The sequence below is a fragment of the Hemitrygon akajei genome, chromosome 15, assembly GCF_048418815.1.
Source record: "Hemitrygon akajei chromosome 15, sHemAka1.3, whole genome shotgun sequence".
Lineage (NCBI taxonomy): Eukaryota > Metazoa > Chordata > Chondrichthyes > Myliobatiformes > Dasyatidae > Hemitrygon > Hemitrygon akajei.
In genome coordinates, this window is record NC_133138.1 from 73,165,305 (window position 1) to 73,184,771 (window position 19,467).

Below are 19,467 nucleotides of genomic sequence, written 5' to 3' on the forward strand. Positions count from 1 at the left end.
TGGACCAACCAACATCAACCAGGGCAGAGGATTTAGATACAGCCATTGGACATTAAGGACAATCAACCTTCAAAGTCCTCCTTCTCAAAATCTGGAAAAAAATCCTGAACGGAGGGAAAAGCTTTTACTCTAATTAACGAGCAGATAAATATAGTCATACTTGTTGAATTCTGATCACTGATTATTCCTAACTCTCAGTCAATATCCTAGATTTCCACAAGCCATAGTTGAAATAAATGGTAGCTGAAATGGCCTATGAGCTGGATTAGACTGAGAATACTCACAGGAGTGAGTGAGTGAGTGAGTGAGTGAGTGAGTGAGTGAGTGAGTGAGTGTGTGTGTGTGTGTGTGTGTGTGTGTGTGTGTGTGTGTGTGTGTGTGTGTGTGTGTGTGTGTGTGTGTGTGTGTGTTTGACTGTATGTTTGTGTGTGTGTCTATGAGTGTGTATGTTTGTGCGTGTCTATGAGTGTGTATGTATGTGTGTGGCGTGCGCGTGTGTTTGTGAGTGTGTGCTTGTGTGTGTGTGCCTGTAAATGTGTTTTGCCTGTGTCTTTGTGTTTATGTATGTTTGTGTGTGTTTATGTATGTTTGTGTGTGTTTATGTATGTTTGTGTGTGTTTATGTGTTTGTGTATGTGTATTGGTGTGTGTGAGTGTGTCTGTGTGCATGTGTTTGTGTTTGTATGTTTGTGTGTGTGTGTGTATGTGTGTATATGTGTTTGTGTGTCAGTGTGTTATATCCATGCGTGTGTGATTCTAAGTCTGTGTGTGTGTTTCTCTGTGTGCGTGTGTATATGTGTGTGTGTCTATGTGTGTTTATGCATGTGTGTGTATGTTCATGCATGTGTGTGCTGGTGTGTGTGTGTTTGCTTGTGTGTTTTATGTGTTTGTGCTTGTGTGGTGTGTGCCTGTCTCTGTGTATGTGAGTGTGTGTTTATGTGTGTGCTTCAGTGTGTTGTATTTGTGTGTGTGTGTGTTTGCATGTGATTGTGTCTGTGTCTATGTGTGTTTGCTTGTGTGCCAGTGTGAGTGTGCGCATCTGTGTATGTTTATGTGTGTGTATTTTGTGTGTCTGTGTGTGTTTGTGGGATGTGTGTGTTTGTGTATTTGTGTGTACTTGTGTGTCTATGCATGTGTTTGTGAGTGTGTGTGTATGTGTGATTGTCAGTGTGTGCTTCTGTGTGTGTGTTATTCTGTGTGTGTATGTGTATGCATGTCTGTTTCTGTGTTTTTGTGTGTTTGTGTGTATATCTGTGTAAGTTTGTGAGTGTTTGTGTGCATGTTTTATGTGTGTTGGTGTGTGTGCTTGTATGAGTGTGTGTGCATCTCTGTGCATATTGGTGTGCGTTAGTGAATGTGCATGTGTTTGTGTGTACATGCGTGTGAGTGTGAATGGGTGTTTGATTTGTTGTCACATGAACAGAGTTCCGATACACAAAAGGAGGTTGTCCACCTTGTCCTTCGCTTTAATGGACTTCTTGAAGGTTTGGGTAAACCTTTCAGCTAACCCATTCATTGCTGGGTGGTGAGGAGCTGACTTGAAAGTCTGATGCCATTTTTCTTCATGAACAGTCGGAATTCTTCTGATATGTATTGTGGTCCTTTGTCACTCACAGTGTGTTCTGGTAAGCTGTTCTGTCAAAGATAGTCCTCAGAGTGGAGGCAGTCTTCGCTGAGGTGGTTGACTTCATTGGTATAATCTCCGGCCACTTCGAATGAGATCCACAGCAATCAGAAACATGGAGTCCATGAATGTACCAGCAAAGTCAATATGTAGTCTTTGCCATGGTGACGACAGCCATTTTCACAGGCCTAATGGGGCCCGTGGGGGCTCATTTTGAACTTTTTGCCATCCCGAATAGCTTTTGGCCAGGTCTTCAATCTGTTTATCTATTCCCGGCCACCAAATGTAAATCTGGGTGAGACTCTTCATCTTGTACGTACCCGGGTGTTCATCATGCAGATTTTCAATCACTCTGGTGCGCAATTTAGAGGGAATCACAACATGAGATCCACATGTAAGCGGTATTTGACGTACCAACTGTTGGTCTTGTCTCGCTGGGAACTCTGGGAACATAGGGTTGCCATGAGCTGGCCATTCTTGCATGGTCATTTCATAGACTTTTGACAATGTTTGGTCATTCCCTGTTTCCCCTTGGATTTCAGAATTTTGCTACTGGTCCACTAATGCTGTGTGGAACACCTCTGCTGGGTCACAGCATTAAGGCTTTCTTCTTCAGTTACCAGTAGTGGGAGACGTGACAAGCCATCAGTGTTGCTGGGTTGTATGGTCCTTGTCACAAGAGTGATCTCCTAGGAATAGTGTCCAACATTGTAACCAGGTAGTAGTCATCATTGGCATTCCCTTCCTGGGATTGAAAATGGACACCAGTGGCTGGTGATCTGTCACTAGTGTAAACTTTTGTCTGTAGGGGTAGTGGTGGAACTTCTCAATTCCCCATACTAGACTCAGGGCCTCTCAGTCGATCGGTGCATAGTTGTGTTCTGTGCTTGTCAGTGATCTTGAAGCAAATGCAATCAGACATTGAGAACCATCTTTCATAACGTGTGACAGAACAGCTCCAATGCCAAAAGGGGACACATTGCATGCCAATCTGATGGGCAGAGATTGGTCTTAATGGGTGAGCAGTTCATCGGATTTTTTTTAGTTTCTTTGTTTCCTTGGATGCTTTTTCACATCTTTCTGACCATTCCCACTTTGCTCCTGTCTGTTACAATCGTTCAATGCATGTAGCACTGTAGCAATGATTGGGAGAAGCCGGTGGGTAGTAGTTTACAAGGCCCAAGTATGACCTCAGTTGTGATACATTTTCTGGTTTGGCTGCCTATAACACTGCTTCAGTCTCCTCTTGTGACTTGTGCAAGCTATGCTTGTCAATGACATGTGAGTTTCTTGAAAAACTCACATTTTCCTCTCTTTGCACACAGACCGTACTCGGTCAGACTGGAAAGCACTTTACCAAGGTTCTGCAGGTGCTCTTCATCATTCTCGCCAGTCACGATGATGTCATCAAGGTGACATTGTGTTCCTGGGATATCCTGTAACGCTTGGTCCATTGGTGTTTGATAAATCACTGGAGATGTTGCCACGCCAAAGATGAGATGGTTATCTTGGAACGGTCCCTTGTGAGTGTTGATTGTGAGGAATTTCCTGCTTGCCTCCTCATTCTCCATTTGCAGGTAGGCTGGTGACAAGCAAATCTTCGAAACCCTCTCCCTGCTTGCCAAAGGTGCAAAAAATATCTTCTATTCTGGCAGGGAATATTGCATGGTAAGTAGCACCGAAATCCCCACGCATACCAACAGCTCCGGCCTTCCCTTTCTGACGACCGGGAACAATGGGAACAGCAGGAACAATCACTCCATTCATATTCTTAGGGTCCCAAACAGTCCCTTCCAGGCGAGGCAACATCTGTGAATCTGCTGGGGGCTGTCTATTGGATTCCAGACGCCTCAAAGTTCTTAAGTTTAGCATCCACTTTAAGATACAGGACACGCTTTATGGAATCTTGGTGTTGCTGTTTCATTCAATTCAACTCTGGCCTTCATGCCTTTGCGTTTACCAATCCCCTTCTCAAACACCTTCTCATTAGCATTAAGCAACTGCGCCAGTCTCTGGTTAGTGGACCATGATAATGTCACATGGAGAGGTTTGACTGAGTGCCAGTCTCATTGGATTTTACTCAACCATTCACATGCAAAAATTGTTGGTCCTCAACTTTTCAATACGTAAAGCTCTAACAGTTGTGTTTGGCCTCCATACATCTCTTTTACTTTCAGTTTGCCTTTGGGGGACACTTTTTTGCTTGTGTAAGTTTTTAGCATCTTTGAGGGCTTCTCTAATGGTACCTAGAAAACAGTCTGTTGTAGTCAGCCTCTGAAATTATGGACAAAGCTGACCCTGTTTCCAGCTCATTTTTTAAAGTTTTACACCGGATGCATCTATTGTGATCCAAATGACTTTGTGGTTCTGTTTCAGTTACACTACGCAGTTCTCAGCATGACAGTTCACTGCTGTCAGTCTCTATGTTGTCTGGTTCTGTTTTACTTTTTGTAACTTTATGCATTTGCTTAGTTTTGTGTTTTGAGATTTTTCACTCGGTTGTGCTTTTCGTCTGCCTTGCAAATTCTCTCTATGTGACCTTGTCTGTGACACTTTCTGCAGCCTGTTTCTTTGAGCTAAGTCATTTGCATCATGGGAGGATTTGCCACATCAATAACATCTTTGGGTTTTTTACACTATTCAGGGACATTTTGTGCATTTCACATGCTAACCTCCTTTTCTGTGGTTCTGCTGCATCCTTTGCTACAGTCTCTAACGATATTGCAATGGTCAATGCCTGTTCTAAGATTAGGCCTCTTTCTACCAGTAGCCTCAGTTCAGTGCTTTTGATTATGCATGCTACATACAAGCCTGTCCCTCAATACGTCAGAAAGCCCATCTCTGAATTCACAGTACTGGGGAAGTTTGTGCAGGTCTGCGATGTATTCAGAAAGGCTTTTATCTTTTGACTGGTCCCGTTTGTAAAATCTAAGCCTCTTAGCTATTGCCAGCAGTTAGGGCTCAAGCGATTTCATAAAATTGTAATCGTTTCATTGAACATCTCACTTGCTGGCTTTACAGGGATTACTAAATTGCATATGAGACTGTACGTTCTTGGGGCCATTAAGCTAAGAGGTGCAGGGGCTTTCTTCTGCTCCTCCATGTTGTTTGCATTACAATGCGGTACAACCCTCTTGATATTTAACTCCTAGCCTTCATTAGCGCTATCAAATTTGTCAACTTCCCCAAATGAAGCCATCGCCATGTTATTTTCACTTTAAATTCAGTGTGTCTTTCACTGCTACTCATGTGTTTCTTGGAATCTGTGATGGCTTTTTCATGCTTTTTAACTCTCGCTGTTTTCATCCACTAACTCTCGGTGCAGTTTGTGATATTCTCTGACATTCAGGTTTGTTCCATTGTCAATTGTCTTGCCTGTACACAAACTACATATCGATTAAGTAAAAGCATTAAGGGAGGGAGAGAGGGAGGGGGAAGAGAGAGAGAGAGAGAGAGAGAGAGAGAGAGAGAGAGAGAGAGAGAGAGAGAGAGAGAGAGAGAGAGAGAGAGAGAGAGAGAGAGGGAGGAGGAGAGAGAGGGAGAGAGGGAGAGAGGGAGAGAGGGAGAGAGGAGAGAGGGAGAGAGGGAGAGAGGGAGAGAGGGGGAGGGGGAGAGAGAGGGGGAGGGGGAGAGAGAGGGGGGAGGGGGGAGAGAGAGGGGGAGAGGGAGAGGGGAGAGGGAGAGGGAGGGGGGAGAGGGAGGGGGAGAGGGAGGGGGAGAGGGAGGGGGGAGAGGGAGAGGGAGAGGGAGAGGGAGAGGGAGGGGAGAGGGAGAGGGAGAGGGAGAGGGAGAGGGAGAGGGAGAGGGAGAGGGAGAGGGAGAGGAGAGAGAGAGAGAGAGAGAGAGAGAGAGAGAGAGGAGAGAGAGAGAGAGAGAGAGAGGAGAGGGGAGAGGGGGAGGGGGAGGGGGAGGGGGAGGGGGGGGAGGAGGGGGAGGGGGAGGGGGAGGGGGGGGAGAGGGGGGAGAGGGGAGGGGGAGGGGGGGAGGGGGAGGGGGAGGGGGAGGGGGAGGGGGGAAGGGGGAGGGGGAGAGGGAGAGGGAGAGGGAGAGGGAGAGGGAGAGGGAGAGGGAGGGAGAGAGAGAGAGAGACGAGGAGAGAGAGGAGAGGGAGGAGAGAGAGAGAGAGAACAATGCGCATGTGTAGACAACAGCACATGCACAGACTACAGATCAATTTGTAGTGCTAAAGAGGCGGTGGGGGGGTGGGGGGGGAGGTCATTGCTCTAAAAGAAACAATCCATACATTACAATTGCCTTATTTTCTGACCTGCAAATGCTTTCCACCTGCCACAAAGCAGATCAGGTCTAATGGAATATTTTTCACTTATGCAGAGGAAGGCACCCTGCAAAATACACGAGAAGTTTGTCGCTATCCAGACAAAGTAGCCCAATAATTTGGACTCCTCAATGCAATTGTGACCTGTCCCCGCCGTCGGTGTACAGGTGCTGTGCACCATCTACTAAAGGCAGTCCAGCAATTCACCCAGACATCTCTGACAGCACTTGCAAGATATGCAGCCTTTACCATCTTGAAGGATATTCATTGGGATGTTATGGACATAATCACCTGTGAGCTTTTGTTGTTATGCAAGACTTTGAAGAGGAATCATGTCTGCAATCTTTCAACATCGCTGTGGCAAACTCCACAACTTCCTCTCCAACAGCAGTGCGGGTAAACCCACACCACAAAGAAGATGTTTTTTAAAAGAATGCAGCTCACTATACCTTCTCAAAAGTATTTAATGACAAACACTAAGTATTGGCAAGCTAATGATACTCTAAAATTTTATCATCTGATTTGTAATAAGCACCACAGAAAAGCCTGTTACCTTAAGTGCAAACAAATCTTTTCACAGATCTTTGAAATCTTGATAAGTACCAAAACCATACCTATGGAATTGAAAACTTATTTTTGAAGATATACAATCTGTTCTGGCAGAATTACTGAAAATTCCAAACAAATATTTTCTTTTCTTTTTCTGTTTCCCTTTTCAGTCTTGTCTTTGTTTCATATTTCTTTTAAGAACCTAGAACCCTGGAGCACAGGAGCAGGCATTTTGGCCCAGGATATCTCTGCTGACCAGGATACCAATTTAAACTGTGCACCTGCCTCCACATATAGTACAATGCAAAAGTCTTGGCACATATATATAGTTACGGTGCCTAAGACCTTTGCACAGAACTGTATTTGTCATCTTGGAAATCTGGGTAGGAGCAAAGGATGTTGGGAATGGCAAGGGTAGAGTGCCACAAGTGGGGTGTGGGAAAGTTGGCAGAGAAGTGCCAGGGGCAGAGGTGGTGCTGGTGCATGCACACCCAGCACAGGGACACCAGGCAAGGTCATTTGATTCCAGGCAATTGGTTTATTAATAATTACAGAATGTCTCTCTGGTGCTTCCCTCGCGCTGGGGCTATGCGGCATTGAGGCGCGTCCCCTGGGTGGTGGATGGGGGATCCCTCGTATGAGGGGTGCACCGGATAATATGGAAGAAGGTGCCGCGAACCAACATAGCCTAGGAGAAGGAACTCCGATTCCAAACCCGGGTAGATAGGACTCGTTAGCCTTGGATGGCAGCCTATCTAGGAGAGGGTGAACTCTGATTTCAAACCCGGGCAGGTGGAGCTCGTTAGCATGGAAATGCCATCGCCTAGGGGAAGGTGACCCCGACAGAAAACACCTGGTCCTCCAGGTTGGGGGTTGTGCAATGGGCTAACAACCCGTTCACGTAAAACAAGCAATTGTTACAGAAACCGTCAACAGATTGTCAACCACTAACCCAGATCTGGGGAAAAGCAGGGCCCCATTCAGGAGGCTGATGACGCGCTGCAACCAAACCCGTCAGGAAGCTGCAGGGCTGACAACCCTCCTTCACCCGTGGAAAACCATAATGGAGGATCCAAAGCTGCTCTCACAGGAGAAATCTATCCTAATCGGAACATGGAATGTGAGATCGCTTTGGGAGACAGGTAGGTGCGCACAGGCTGTGAAGGAAACGAACCGATACCAACCTCACACTCCTGGGCATGTGCGAAGCAAGGTGGAATACTTTTGGTGAGACCAAACTGCAGATGGGAGAAACTCTGCTCTATTCCGGCAAAGAAAAAGAGGAAGACCCGCATGAGGCTGGTGTGGCCCTGATGTTGTCCAAAGAAGCAGCCAGAAGTTATCCGAAACATGGAGAATCACTAACACCAGCTGCAACAAGATCCAGCCCTTTCTCAACAAATGCCTCTGGCAGATCCTCCGCCTCAAGTGGTACGACAGAGTGTCAAACCTAGACCTATGGAAGAGAGCAAACCAAGAGCCCAGCGTATTCCAGATAAGGAGGAGGAAGTGGAGATGGGTCGGCCACACCTTGAGGAAGAGCCAGTCGAATGTCACTTGACAATCACTCGAATGGAATCCACAAGGGAAGAGAAGAAGTGGTCGCCCAAAGCAAACCTGGAGGCGTAGGCTTTTGGATGAACTGAAAGCCGCCGGCCAAACTTGGGAGACTGCAAAAACATCTGCTAGAGATCGCAGGAAGTGGAGGACTTTTGTTGAGGCCCTATGCTCCATAAGGAGCGAAAAGGATTAAAGTCTCTGGTGCTTCCTGCTCCCTCCCCTCTCCCTTCCTCTTTTCCCACCATGATTCCCCTCTCCCTGTCCCCTTCCTACTCTCAGTCCACAATAGAGACCCATATCAGAATCAGGTTTACATTGATTTACAATTCACATGTCATTAAACTTGTTTTTCCTACCAGAGTAATACTGTGCAATATATACAATTAGTACAGTACTACGCAGAGTCTTTGACACCCTCAGTTGCTTGTCTAGATACTCTTAAATGTTGCTATCATATCTGCTCCCACCATCTCCTCTGCAGCACATTCTAGGTATCCACCAGGTTCTTATATTCTGTATTAGAAAACTTTCCTTGTAAATCTCCTTCAAAATGTCCTCCTCTAACCTTAAAGGTATGCCATCTAGTGTTTGACGTTTACTTTCCATGCCTCTCATAATTTTATACACTGCTATCAGGTCATCTACAGAGGTATCTTCTGTATAGATCCAAGATTGAGCACATCTGTGAACAACTTAAGCAGGCGTTGGGGACTCGAGTCAACTCAGGATGAGTGAGGGTTATGTTGTCTGGCAACTGGCCTGACCATTCCTATATCCACTTCACAGTCAGGTCAGTCCATCTGAAGGTGCCAGGGATTTAGCTCAGAGGGCCTGAGGCACATAACAAAAAATGACTAGAGTGGATGGGGAAGCTCAAACAAAAGTTGGGTTTTTGGAAACAGCATTCTCTGTCAAGAACTGAGGAGAATTTGACCATCAGCTGTGATATGTTCTCAGTGCAGCTGAACGTGGTGCTCAATCATAAGCATACTTGCGATTTTTTTTTTCTAGTCTTTGCTTTATGCTCAGATGGTCGATCCAGTTTGAAACAGTATCTCGATCCTCACCTCAGATGCTCCAGCATCTTTGTCCAAGCCACTCTCATCAAGGACTCTCGTCACAACTCCCCTGCCTTGGTAATCACCCAGGATGATGTCCACTTTATCCAGGGGTTCAAGACACAGCAGGTCTGACAGGTTACGATGCACAAGTTCCCAGAGTGTGAGGGCAAAAGTGTTCCCAATGTTGCCCTCATCCTGATGAATAGGAGTGAAAATCAGAATCAGAATCAGGTTTATTATCACTGACAAACAGTACGTCATAAAATTTGTTGTATTGCAGCAGTGGTATATTGCAAGGACTTAAAAATTACTAGAAGTTACAAAATAAACCGCATTTGTATGTGGCTACATCAACAGTATGTGAGCACCAAGTTTCACTACGTGCTGATATTCTAACCTGTCCCTGGTGTTGTGAAAGATAGGCCTAGCCTCTTTATCACGCAGTGTCCTAGTTAGCTAGATATTGCAGTACTATTTGTCCATTGTGGAAGAGCCTCTTCCAAGTAAACATCTTTGGCCACATGTCCATCAGGGAGAGAGTCTGAGGGGAGGGAGTGTCCGGTGTTTAGTGAGGGTATCGGGGGCGGGGGGGGGGGGAGAGAGTCTGCGCAGAAGGTACTGCAGTCTCTATGGGACAGAGACACTGTGTGCTCAGTGGATTTGGTCCCTGAGCAAACATTCTAAACTATCTGGCAGAATGAACGTCTCATCATCAGATCTGACCAATAAACACTAAGACCTTGCTTGGTTGCCAGTGAGAATTGCCCCTCCCAATCAGAGCATTCCTTGACAGACAACATATCATCCCAATGTACGCAGCCTTTGGGATGGCTGCAGTGGGGAAGAAGGCATCACCCACCTCTTTGTTGACTGTGGATTTGTAAAGAGGATTTGAAGACAGATACAAGGTTTCATGTCCTGGTTCTCCCCAGCATCTATGTAACAGAGGACTCCTTGGTCAATAGTCTGTTCCTGGGGATACAAAACGAGACATTACATTTTCCTGGAAGGTCAACTAAATCAGTGAAGGATGCCCAAAACTTGTTGGTATTCCAGCACAGTAATATGTCTGTAAGGGAATGCTGCATACATAGTCCAGACTGTAGGAATCCATGTTGAGGGATGTACTGAGGCTCATTACAGCCAATACTAAGGCTTTGTGAAGAAAGACCACCATGTAGGCTCCTTCTGTTATCACACACAGAAGGGCAGAGTTGGGTATGGAAGCTCCTCAAAAAATAAAAGTGGTAAAATCTCAGGGAGCTACGTGAGTGACAATGCTTTATTTTCTTTTTAGAGGTTTTCACCACCAAATGCAATGACCATGAATATAAAAGGGTTTTTTTTGCATTTTTTTGGGTCTATATATATATATATATATAATATATATATATAAATAAAACATAAATAAACAAATAAACAAATCTGAGCATAAATAAATAATAAAGTCTACTTTTGAAAGTTAAAAAATCTCTTAGTAAAAGAAAATACCCCAAATTTGTTCAACCTCTTGTTATAGTTAAACAACTATACTACAGACAACTTTCTGACACCTTCTCCTGAGGTCCTCTATCCTTTCTGTGATGCAGTGACAAGAATTGCACACAATATTCCACAGATGGTGTAACCAAAGGATTCCCAGCTTTTATATTCATTGCCCCAACTGATGGAGGCAAGCCTGCCATATGCCTTCTTTACCACTTGTGCTCCCATGTTCAAGGAGACCACAGGGAGCAATGGACTTGCATCTTCAGATCCCTCTAAGTACTAATGTACCTAACGGTCCTGATATTTATACTACTATATCTTCTCTTTGGTTACTTAGTTGACTATTGAACTAAATATGGTAATTTACATTTCATGGTTTAGACTGGGCTTGTAGTCTTTAATCTGATTGAGGAGCCACATCACAGTCCTGCTCACACCTGTACAGGAAGCACACATGCTTAATATCTGTAATTATTCAATTTACTGTACGAAAGCTCAGAGAAAGATTGTGGGCAATTGTTTCTGTCATGAATTACAAAGACCATTCAATTGCTGCTATCCTCAAAATGTATGAAAAGTCATGTGTCAGGCATGGCATTCTCCTCACCATCTTGATCTTTGAGGTTTTAGTCTTTTTTTCATTCTTATGTATGTTAATCAACTACAGGCCCTGTAGATTTCAGTGGACTAAAATGGCTGGGCATAGACTTAGGATAAGAGGGAAAAGATTTTAGGGGAAATGAGGAAAATATTTTTTCACCAAGAGGTGGTTGCAATCCTGATCTCACAATTTGAGTGGGTGCTAGCAGCAAGTACTTGTGCAACATTAAGAAGTACCTAGGTAAGCACTTGAACTGGCAAGGCAAGGAAGGCTGCTCAGCAATTGCTGTTAAATAGGATTTGTAGAAACAGGTACTTAATAGTCGTCATGGATATTGCGAGCTGAAGGGCCTGGTTTGGTGTTCCATGAATTTATAGTTCTTCTATAAATTTACCTCTGAAGTAAATTAAAATTCCTAATCTGAGTGGCTTCCACCTTGGGAATTTAGTGGAAAAAGCGGACAGTGACAGACTGATGCCATCAAGACCATTTGCAAAATGACCATCTAAAGGTCTTGGTGGAATAAGGCAGGATGGAAGAAGTTGAGGCAGAATAAACTCCATCCAAAAGCAACTGAAAAAAATCTTTGGCACAGAGCTAATCCACATCAACTGGGTAAACTGGCTGTCAAAAAACAGTAAAAACCAATCGAGCTACAAGAAACATTAGAAAATTCAGAAAAACATAAACAGTTGATTACAACTTCAGAATTAAAAGCCTGAATATGTAGGCCCCGTTACATCAGGATATGTTGGCTGTTTTGCATGCAACTACCAATATTTCCTTTTAAACTCTGGGCTTTAAATTTGGAGTTACACACTAGCTTTTCTCTTGGCACTAAAAAATATTTTTGATGAAGCTGTTTGCAACAACTAAACTTAGCTCTAGTTATTCACATTGGAGAGTCCTTTTTGATTATCTCATTACCAGCTATTCCTTAATTGAGATATCTTGGTCGAAAGTTATAGTTTATCCAGTGCCACAGTATCTCTGCAGCACACAGTACTTAAATTTTTATTTAGAAACAAAATGTCTTAAACAATAAGGTTGAAATTGCAGCTTGAATCAATTTTGTGTTTTATTGCAAATGTACAACAGCTGCCCCTGAGGAGGGTGATCCAGCTGTGTTTAAATGATATAATGACTTGTTCAACAAATTAGACACCAAGGGTAGGAATGATTATAGCAGTGGTTTAACCTGGTGACAGTTCTAAATTTAAAGCACCACAAAGACAATAGATGAGATTTATCAATGAAATAGTACTTTAAGGAATGTAAATGCATCTTAAAGAACAGAGCATAATTTGAGTGTTTTTGGTCAGATTATCCAAAAGCCATCAAACCACGAGTCCTGATAATTCATGATGCAGTTTTAGCTACTCACTGTACAATGACAAGCCTGCCAGGCTCTTGACTGGGTGATGCACCATCAATAACTCACTCTGAGACGTAAGAAGTGAGATATCGGCTTTTATTGACTGGAAGAATGAACAACACTGCATCCTGGAGAATGAGGCCGGGCATCAGGCCTCAATCGCCTTTATACAGGGGTCTGTGGGAGGAGCCACAGAAGCAGTCAGCAGGGGTCTGTGGGAGGAGCCACAGGAGCAGTCCAGACAGGTATATGTAGTCCACCACACTGGGCTTGGCAAACCCACCCCATCGCATTCATTGACATGTCAAGGATGACACGTCACTAGGCCTCTTTTTCAAGTGATGATGTTACTTTCTTGGTTTCATCGGTAAAGCCCTGCTGAGGTCTCTCAACTGTATCTTGCTGAAGGGTGTGGTGTAGTAGGAAGAAGCAGAAGTATGGAAAGTGTTGAGAGTTTAAAAAGGTTAGGATCGTCTTCCACATTCAGTCGTTTACTTACAATTCATTTGGGAGCCTGCAGTACTATTTTGTGGAGTGCACAAGGAAGATTCTCAGGAAATGTCATTCAGTCCAGGAGAAAAAAACGGAGAATAACCCGTAAACAATTCTGCCCAATTGCACAACATGGATGAAACTGATGGAGAAGATCTGGTAGGGGGGCACCGTATTTTGAGTGGATAGGAATCTGTGGTGCTAGTATGTGCCATACTAGCCTACTAGTAGTGCCTTGTGGGCCTACAGAAGCTCTTGGTTCAGTAAGGACATTTCTTCACCAACTAATATAGCAGCATTGTTGTGAATGGCAAGTATATTTGCATTCATCTGGAAGCCAAGCTAGTTTTATATTTAGCTGACCAATTATATGGGGACTACAAAGTTAACCTGAATAGAACTGTTGATGAGGAGCTGCATCCACAGAATACCCTGGAAGTTTCATTCACATTTTTAACAGGTTTCAAGACTTTCGTGAGCTCAATCTATTCTTTTCGGTTGAATATGGACCTAGAGTTGGAACTAAATGGTGATAAGCACATGCTGTTCTTTTGTGGTTAAGTCTGTCTGAAAGACCTTACAATCTGTAAGGGCAAAATTCCTGCATATGATCTCAAGCTGTCCATGTAATCACAGCGAGACCAACAGAAACAGGAGAAGGTGCAGAAAGAGCTTCTCAGCAGGTTACAGGAACAAAAGGTAAATCTGAAACAAAAGAAGTGTCAAACCAAAAGCTGTCCCGCTGGGTTAAGAGTCAACATGATTGGGGAGACACTTGTCTAGGAAAAGAGAGTGGTTATGTAGAATTTGGATGTTGCTGAGTTTTCTCTCCTTCCTCTAGATACTTCTGTGCAGATTTGCCATTTTACTGAAATTGCTTCACAATTTACTACACAAAGTGGAACTCTGGCCCTATGCTTAGAAATTATAGAGGCACATACGCAATATAGAACAAAAGTTGATAGCAAACCTTTTTACAGAAGAATGGATTTATTTCCTTTTTAAAGAGGAAGCTGTGATTATTATGTTGTATGATTTTGTTAGATCATTCTATCAATCATTGGCTGAGAACTTTCTGCTTTCGATTTTGTTGATAGCCCTGTAAGCACTTGATGCACCATCAATAACTCAATCTGAGACGTAAGAAGCGAGATATCGGCTTTTATTGACTGGAAGAATGAACAACACTACATCCTGGAGAATGAGGCCGGGCTCAGGCCTCAATCGCCTTTATACAGGGGTCTGTGGGAGGAGCCACAGGAGCAGTCCAGGCAGGTATATGTAGTTCACCACAGCACTATCATTAAAAAGGTCAGTTCACTTAAACTAGCATTCTGTTATATCAGCTCCCCCTCTATGCTGTCTCACTTGCTACTGCATGTACTAGCGCAATGACTTGCATAGAAGACATCACCAATTAGTGTACAATTGCAGCAAGCTCATAGCATTTATTAAGCAGCATCAACTTTCATTTACATAATGTTTCTACCTGCAAGTTATTCACATTGGATGTTGTGCATTAGTACATAGATGATACAGAAATATAATTTTAAAAATTACTGCTGTAGGCTTTCACGTGATTGGGACTGAGGTTTGGAGAACAGGAGAGAAGTTTACAGAAGCAGTTGGATAAGATAGCAGAGTGGAAGGAATGATGTTGTAGGAGGCTTTGGCTGGGCGATACACCAGGAGCAAAACATCAGTGGGATTTATAAACAAGTGAAATAAGAAACGTAAAGTTATATAATGCCTTTGCATTATATAATGGTTTGACTGCCAGCCCAAGTTCTGTGTTCAGGTCTATAGAATTACTTTCAATAACAAAATTTAGTAAAATGTAGTATGTTATAGTAATCAACAACCTTTCAGTAAATTTCCCAATATCATAAAATTGGGATTGGTGTTGTTTGCTCTTTATAGCATTTAATGTAAAGATCACAAGAGGAGAGGATGTTTTCTGTTGTGGAAGAATCCACATAGAACTAAGAGTCAGCATTTAAAACTGATTGTTTGCCAACTTAAGAGAAGGATGTGGTATTTTTTCTCTCTCAGAACTGTAAGTCTTTGAAACTCTTTTCCTCAAAGAGTGGTGGAAAAAAATGTCTTTGAATACTGTGGTTACAATTATATCACATGAACATATGAAATGGAAGGGCTGAGTAGCACAGTCTGGCACCTAAACTGTATGTTCATGAACACTGAATGCAAATACTGAATCGTAAGTAGCACAAGTTAATTGTTGGTTCATCTGGAAGGACTATTTAAGTCCTGGATGGGAAGAAAATGGACAAGGTCAATGGCTGAATACTGCATCACTTCAAGTTGAATGTGGAGGGTGGTAATCAGTGGAAATGGGAAAGTGAATCAAGAAGTTAATGAGGGAACCAACTCTTCAGAATACTGAAAAAAGAAGGGGAAAATATTTGGTGTGAAATCTTGTTGTAGGTGGCAGGGTTTATTGGAGGTGAACGTGGAGACTTTGGGGATGAAGGTGAGGACAAGAACCCTATTTTTACTGTGGGTGGGAGGAGAGAGATGTGACTGGAACTGCAGGAAGTCCGCCTTTATGAGAGGCAGATTTCTTTTCTCCATGAGCCTTTCCTTAAGCAGGGAATTGAAAGCAGAATGATTAGGCGAGAGTAATAAGTGAGAAGTAAGTCTTATGGAAAGCAGCAGGAAACAAATCTGATCAAATCCAGTCATTGTGGGATGAGTGAAACTCACTGCTTCCACCACTGAGAACCCACTTATTATGTTCTATTCTTAGCTTGAAATAGTCAATAATCAAGCTAAATTGGAAGCTTGTAAGGGATTTTCCCTTCATGAATGATTGCTGATTCGACTGCTTGAAATAATAGCTCCTCGGTGCTTGCCCACCCGCCCATGATCTGCCGACCTGATCAGTCTGCTGTTGTGTGCATTGCCACAATCAATGTTGAGTACACTCCAAAGCGCTTGAGATTCTGATCAATATTTACAGCTCAAGAATGCAGCTGATCCGAGAAAGGTATACTTTGTGGGGACGTTTCTTGGTTGTTTAAGCAGGATTGCTTCAGGAAAGGAAAAAAATCAAGAATTTCTATCAAACAATTTATTTTCTTATGTCCAGAAAACCATTCATTGAAGAGTATTATTCATTGCTGGTCAACATGTGCAGCAGACTGCAAAGGCTTTTACGCATTATCTGAGCTCTCCATGTTGATTATTGTTTTGAAGACTCCATATGAAAAATGTCTCTATTAGGGAGCCCCTTGCATCCTAAGCAGCCAATGTCTGTGTCCCTTTTATACCTGGGAGATGAGATTGTAGATACTGAGCAAGAGCATCCCATGAAGTTTTCTTCTTCCTAGTCCATTTGCACCTGTTGCTTTCCAGGCTCCACCTCATAGCCTCCAGGTTCCAGATCTCCTTGTTCTTCTCCCTCTGGCATCGACCATTAACTTTGATTCGTGGAGTTACTCAGCTTGCTGCAGATGATGGATTCTTCCGATCCCTTCGGTGTGGATTGCGAGATACACCCAGACTGAAACAGACAACAAAATGCAATTTTTAGAAAACCAATGGAACTATTGACTTCACTCCTGGTGCTTTGGGCCTCTAGTATCTACAGTTGGCTGCTTTGGGGAGTGCATTGATTTTAAAAAATTAGGCATGTAGAGATTAGATCCTCACAGAGGGATAGAATTATACAGCATGGAAACAGGTCTTATGGCCCAACCTGTCAGCACTGACCCGAGTTAGTCCCATTCACCTGCATTTGGCCTAGATCCTTGTAAACCTTTCCCTTCCATTACCCATCCAAGTGTCTTTTAAACATATCAATTATACTCACCTCTACCACTTCCTCTGGGTGCTCATTCACAAACCTGCTCTCTCTGTGTGGAAAAATACCCCATTTGGGTTCCTGTTAAGCCTTCCTCTCTCACCTGAACCCTATGCCCTCTAGTTTTAGTCTCCGTACCCTGGGCTAAAGACTGTGACCTTCCACCTTATGTACTGTGTGCCCCTTATGATTTTATAAACCTCTAAGTCTCCTTCAGCCTCTTTCATTACAGGGAAAACAGTCCTGGCCTTTTCAGTCTCTTCTTGCTTTTATTACTCCAGCCTCCCAGCAATATTCTTGTGAAAGTTTTCTGCACCGTCTCTAGTTTAATCACATTCTTCCTATTGTATAATGTCTACAACTGTACAATATTCTCCCAAATATAGTCTCGCCACTATCTTGTACAGTTGCAACATAACATCCCAATGCTCTAACTGATGAAGCTAAACACCACCCTGTCTGTGTTGTGACTTTCAGCCAACTATGTACTTGTGCTCCTACGTTTCTCTATTCTACTCACCTGTTCACTGTGTATGTACCACTCTGCTTCACCTTCCTAAAGTGCACTTGTCTGAGTTAAAGTCCATCTGCCACTCTTTTTCACTTTTGCACTTGATCTAGATTCTGTTGTAAACTTAGACAACTTTTTTCACTCTCCATTACACCACCAGTTCTGGTGTCATTCACAAACTTACTAATCATGCCACCTACGTTCTTATCCAAATTGTTTACAAGCACGACAAGCAACAGGGAGACCCTGATCAGATCTCAGTGGCACACCACTGGTCACAGGTCTCCAATCTGTGAACCAACCCTCCTTTACCCTCACACTCTTTTCACCAAGCCAATTTTCTATCCAATTGACTAGCTCAACCTTGGATCCCATGTGATCTGTAGTTCCCCTGGGTTGTTCTGGCAGGCCTTTTTAAATAAATGCACATTAGCTACTCTCCAGTCTTCCAGTACCTCATCAATCACTAAGAAAAATACAAAAATCCCTGTCAGGGCCATCTCAATTTCCTTTCTTGCTTCCTACAACGTTTTAGGATACACTTGGTTAGGGCCCAAAGATGTATCGACCATTTTCCCCCGAGACTATTACACCCCTTCTTTCATAATATTGATATGTTTCAGGATGCCTCCGTTAGCTTCTTTGAATTTCCTAGTTTCATGGCCATTTTCATGGCATGGCAAATACATACAAGAAGTATTCTTTTAAGATCTCATCCACCTCCTATGATTTCACACATAGGCAACCACATACTTCTTAAATGGGAGCTATTTTCTCCCTCATTTCCTTTTTAGTTTTAATATACTTATAGAGTAGCGTACTCCTCAAGGGATTTGCTTGATCGCAGCTGTCTATTCTGACACATGCCTCTTTTTACCTGACCAGAGCCTTGATATCATTTGTCAGTCGATGTAGCCTAATTCTGCCAGACTTGCTCTTCAGTTTTGCAGAACCAAGTTGGGCCTGAAGTCACCCTGTCTCACTTTTAACACCTCCATTTGCCAGACTTCCCTTTATCTGCTAACTGCCTCTTGCAATCAGCTTTTGCATGCCATCAAAATTAGCCTTACCCTAAGTTTGGAATTTAACGTGTGGGCTACTCCTGTGTTTTTCCATACCATTTAAAAACTGGTAGAACTAATATCACTGGTCGCAAAATGCTTCCCAACTGATACATCTGGTGCTTGCCTTTCCTCACTCACGAAGAGGAGATCATGTTGTCCTCGTTCTAGTAGGACATCTACATATTGTTTGAAAAAAAATTTCCTGGACACTTTAGAAATTATGCCTCATCTAATCCCTTAGCACTAGGGCAGTCCTAGCCAATATTATGGAAGTTAAAATCATCTACTATTACAGCCATATTATCCCTATATCCATCTGTTGGCGCGTGGCCAAGTGGTGAAGGTCGCTAGTTCGAGCCTCAGTTAAGGCAATGTGTTGTGTCCTTGAGCAAGGCACTTAACCACACATTGCTCTGCGACGACACTGGTGCCAAGCTGTATTGGCCTTTGCCCTTCCCTTGGACAACATCGGTGCCATGGAGAGGGGAGACTTGCAGCATGGGCAACTGCCAGTCTTCCATACAACCCTGCCCAGGCCTGGAAACTTTCCAAGGTGCAAATCCATGGTCTTTCGAGACTAACGGATGCCTATATATATCTGCAATTTTCCAATATAATTGTTTCTCTAATTCCTGGTTATTACTGTGGGGCTTAAGTACAAATCTTTCAAAGTAATCACACCCTTTTCTTTTTTCTAATTTCTACTGAAATAATCTCTCTGAATGTTCCCCCGGGAATATCCTTTCTGAAAGACCCAGCTGGTGCCGCAACTTGTCTGCCATGATATTATCTCTCATCAATATTACAACTCCCTGTCCTCTCTTACTTCCACTTCTATCACATTCGTAGTATCTATATCCATTAAATTACAGTCCTGTTCATATCCCAACCAAGTTTCTGTAATGTCTGCAATATCACAATTCCATATGCCTATCCACGTACTGAGTTTATATGGCTTACCTATCAGGCTCATCTTTCTCATCTGCCACATTACTAGTTTGGCTCCCATCTTTCTGCTAGAGTAGTTTGAATCTACCTGGATAG